This window comes from Haplochromis burtoni, unplaced genomic scaffold, assembly GCF_018398535.1.
Source record: "Haplochromis burtoni strain Fernald_Lab_line unplaced genomic scaffold, NCSU_Asbu1 Contig_379, whole genome shotgun sequence".
Lineage (NCBI taxonomy): Eukaryota > Metazoa > Chordata > Actinopteri > Cichliformes > Cichlidae > Haplochromis > Haplochromis burtoni.
In genome coordinates, this window is record NW_024582740.1 from 421,386 (window position 1) to 426,531 (window position 5,146).

Genomic DNA, 5,146 nt, shown 5'->3' on the forward strand with positions numbered 1-5,146 from the left:
ACACACAGATGCCAGCCATTTTCACTGTATACTTTATAATGTAAACCTCCAACTAACAGCAGTCTGACACGGACACATGCTGTGATTAAAAGCACACTTTTACTTACGTGGTATAAATATGATTACCTATATGAAGGATATTATATACATCATAATATTAGAAAATAAAGAGTCACCTTTTCAAAGTGCCTGTGGTGAGTTCATTTTGTTTTCGACTGTGTACCATGTGACTGTGATTTGCTGCTACATCCTGTTCTTTCTCCCCCACACGGACACTAATGTGGTTTTTACAGAAAGGAAGCTGATAATGTTTAAAACACCAACAAAACAAATTGGATCAGCTTCAAAAACACTGTTTCATGCTGCTTGTCTTTTATTGTGTTATATATGCTGACAGCGCCCTGCATCGTGCAGTCAGCATAGACGTCTTTACGTCTCTCCACTACACCCTGGATAAGGAATTGTGAAACGTTATTACTTTAGAAACTTGCAGATGTTTAAGGCTATACTCTGTTTAATCCACAGTGATTTTAAAAGTCAGATGTTTATAGGCTGGCTATCCTGTGTCATAAACCTTCTACACCCCCACCCAAACAAATAGCTTTTCTATGAGCTCAGAACAACCCAGCTACACCATTTGGTTAGCTAGTTTCTGATACACGCTAATGTGAAGATACTGGTAGAGTCTGCAAACCGCCCATTTTATCAAACACAGAATCATAAGAGTTATGTCCTCAGTCCATCACCTGAATCTCTTTTTAGTCAAATTAGTTACGTTTTTATGAATAATAAGCTCTGACTCGTCTTGGCTAACACGTGTTGCCCAAAGCACGTGATATCAAACTAGTCTCATGTCCAAGGCAACAGGCTTATCCACAGTGCTTGAACCGAGCCACTCAGCTTGGCAAGATCCAACCTGTGTCCATGGGTCACACCCACTAAAATGACAGAAGCTATGTATTCCGGTGGCTCCAAGTTAAGCTAGCTTCTACTGACAGAAGCTAATTGCAGTCACAAGATGGCAGTAATTTACTGAATGGATGTAAACTGGCAATTCAATTTTCTCATGTGCTACAGTCACTGGTTGCTTGAGAAACAAGTACTGCCCAGGTGGCTGGCAGTAGTTTGTGTAGGTTGCTGGCTCTCACTGGATGAAGAAAGAGCTGTAATTGCTTTGATTGCTAGCACACTGCCATGGTTGCCAGTAATTTTTCATGTTAGTCTGCAAATATCCTCTACATACTAGCCGTAGTACAACTTGATAAAGTGTTACACAAACTGAAACTGGAGGAGATTCACCTACAAAGGTTTTGAAGGAAAACAGTCTCACACTTTACACTGTTTCACTAAAGCTCAGAGAGTAACTGGACGCTGTTGTAGACAAGTCTGTCAGTTCCATTCAAACTTTGACCGCAGCAATATGCTAGTAATCATAAGAAGGTTTTTGCCTATCAGTTGGGGAATACAGATTTTTCCCTAACAACAGGTATTTGACTGGGGGCCTTATTCACTTATTCTACACTGTCCCCGTGTTTGTCACATGTCCAAAATGACCGACTAGTTAATGCCATGTGGTTAGTGGTCACATGTCTACAAAGGCTCAATAAGAAAACGTTTACTGGGCTGGTATTTTTTAATTGTTGTCTCTTTTTATATTTCAAACTGCCTTAATTGTTAATGTAAGCCAGTTCTGTAACACACTCCCCTCTGAACGTGCACACATACACACACAGGACACATGAGATGTGTATCAGATGTGCTGTGTCAACCATTCTGAATTGGCTTTCTGACAGATAAAGTCTCTGCTTATCTCTACAGCCACCCCCACAGATGCCTGAATGATGGTGAGAAAGAGGAAGGGTGGGAGGAAGATGAGAGTTGAGAGGGGAAATGGGAGAGAGAAAGTTAATTAGGTGACTGGAGGATTTTTAGAGTTTGGGGTGACTGAAGGTGAAAAAGAGAAATTCCTCTCTAGGACTGCATGAATACGTGTGTGTGTGTGTATATCTATGGGAGGATAATAGCCAAGCAAGACCTGAAGGTCCTTGCTGACAGTCCAGTGAGGAAACTGGCTGAGATCCTGGAACCTGAACATCTTGGCAAATCATTTTCTACCTCCAAGTTGAGGAGTGCTCAGTGTGAGGAGATCATCTCCTCACACTGAGCACTGGAAATGCAGTCAGTGTCTTTAGTTAACTGATTGTAGTTTTCTAATTTCACTTATTTTTTAAATGGCTAAAGTTTCAAGAGAAAAGTTTGTCCGTTAGTCCTGTGTGATACTGCAAATTTTGGTATAGATCCAACACCTAGTAAATATGCACTGCACTTGAATGGTTTAGATCTTATTTAACTGACAGAAGTTTTTCTGCCAGGTTTGGTGGCTCTTCATCCACATCCACCCCGCTTGCATGTCCCTCAAGGATCTATCCTTGGCCCAGTACTTTTTTTCCCTTTACATGCTCCCATTAGGTTCTGTTTTCAGAAAATATGGAATCTCATTTCACTGTTATGTCGATGATTCTCAAATCTACTTTCCTCTTAAAAATAATTCTATAGGCTCTTTAAAAGTTTTGCTAGACCGCCTCTATGACATTATTAAATCATGGTTAGCATTAAATTTCTTGTACCTTAATACTAAACAGAGATTGTACTATATAGACCTTCTGACCCTCGTTTTTCTCTTAAGGGTGATCTGGAATCTGGAAAAGTCCAGAACTCCCTTTGCCAAAAATGATGGCACTTTTTCATTTGAGAATTAAGAACATTTAATCATCTGTTGACTTCGAGGAAGTGATTCATCCATTTATTTCATCCAGGCTTGATTACTGTAATAGTCTTTATTTTGGTATCAGCCAGGCTCCGCTTTGTCGTCTTCAGCTTGTTCAGAATGCTGCAGCCCGACTCTTGACAGGTGACCATCACCCTATTTCCCCATTCTTGGCTCGTTTACACTGGCTTCCAGTACGCTCTAGAATTGATTTTAAGATTTTATTGCTTGTTTTTAAGTCTCTGAATGGATTAGCTCCTTCATACCTCTCTGATCTTTTAACAAAAAGTTCTCCAAGTAGAACTCTTCAGTCAGCTGATAAGTTGCTTCTGATTGTTCCTAGAGGCAGACGAAAATACAGAGGAGACCAGATCTTAAACTAAACTAAACTTTAATACAGTCTGCCTCTTCAAATTAGGATCTCTCCAACACTCGACATTTTTAAATCTCGTCTGAAAACACATCTTTACTCCCTAGCTTTTAATTGTGACTGAGTGTTTGTTTTGTTCTCTTTGTCATGGCTGTGTACCGGCAGGCAAGGAGGAAGGACCCGAGATGCAGGATTCAGTGAGGCGAAGTTGAACTCAAAGTAAACAGCTTTATTTGCAGGTTGCAGATGAACAGCAGAGGAGAAATCACAGCTGACGATACGGGAAATGTAACCGGAACACACTGACACCAGACACGAACCTCCAAAGTAAAACAGGAAACAAGAAACAATTTACAAGGAGGCAGACAGACACTGAACTTAATCTAGAATAATAATCAATACTGTAGAGATATACCAAAATATAAAAAACTGAAAGAACTGGGTCAAAATGATCCAGAACCGTGACAGTGTTTGTTTTATTTTTTACTTTGTACAGCACTTTGGTCAACCTGTGTCGTTTTTAAATGTGCTTATAAATGACCTATAAAAACCTATGTAGGATAATTTGCCAAACTCTCAACACATTTTAAAAAATACTGATTTCTACTCTATGGTAAAAACTCATCTTTGGGTTTTTCATATATTTTGAAACTGGGTTTTATGGGTACTCGGGACATGAATGTGCCCGTGTTTAAAGCACTTAAACAACTTATCTTGTGTTGTTTAACTGTGCTATAGGCTATAAAAAACAGACGTGACAGTCAACACAAAAAGGTTAAGACATTTGTTTATTGTGCATGTTAGAAGTATGCTTTTTCATTACCCAAAAATGATTATTATTATTATGTATTTAACACTATTCAATGAGCTACATCAGGGGTAGGAAACTCCAGGCCTCAAGGGCCGGGTGTCCTGCAGGTTTTAGATGCGTCCTTGATCCAACACAGTTGATTCAAATGGCTAAATGTCCTCTCTATTGTCCATACTTTTCCTAACCATGTACCTTGTGGGGTCACTGGAGGCCAGGAGCCTCAGCACAGGCAAGACATTAAGAATTAACATTAAGAAGTTCTTATTTACATTGATAGGCTGGTATTTGCGAGTTATTTTGAAGTCAAGTTATACAAAGTGTATTTCTTTTAAAATTAAGTAGAGCTCGCTTGTATAGCACTGCACGTTGAAGGGGGCCAGGTTTTTGGTAATTTGTCTGTCATATTTTCTGGTCAAACTCTCAGATTAATAAGTTCAGTGTTTGTGCAAGTAAAAGTGAAAATGCTACTCGGTTTATACCCTCTCCTCCTCTGTGGCACTAGCTAGATTGCGAACTACCACAACCACAACTTTACCTCTGCACCATGAACGTATTACACGGAAGAGAAGGAAAGAGGGGAATGCTGAAGGTGGGATCTCATTATCGTCTTATTTTTACTAAGCAAGTGCTTCCTTTTTGCACCACACAAAAAAATAACCTCATTTAGTAATGACATTCATTACCCTCCCTATCAGATTAATAACTCATTAACTGAGCACACACAAGAGCACAGTTCCAGATATTTCCATCCCTCTTTAACCCTGACTATACCTAAAATAGTTGTCTCAGGCACATTTGCTGAGAACACAGAAGTCCCACCCATCTTCTGTTTAGACCTTCTGTTTGTGAAGAGCAGCCAATCAGAAGATAGCTAGCTTAAACAAAGAAGAGCTAAAACAAAGATTACATAAAGATTCTATATGAATTTTGGAAAATGGATTCTACTGTAAAAGAATTCAATTATGGAGCTGGAAATTAACATAAAAGCTCCCTTTTAAGTTTACGTGGCTTATGCTTGTTTCTTCCTTGTGTCTTCAATGTGACTGACAACTGTGAAACGATATAGTGCTTTACTTACAGCGCATGCTGTGTATTTACCCTAGTTTCTGATAGATGTCATATTATATAGCATCTAAATATAACTTGAAAGGGGGGCAGTAAGTATGTACAGTGGGGCAAAAAAGTATTTAGTCAGCCA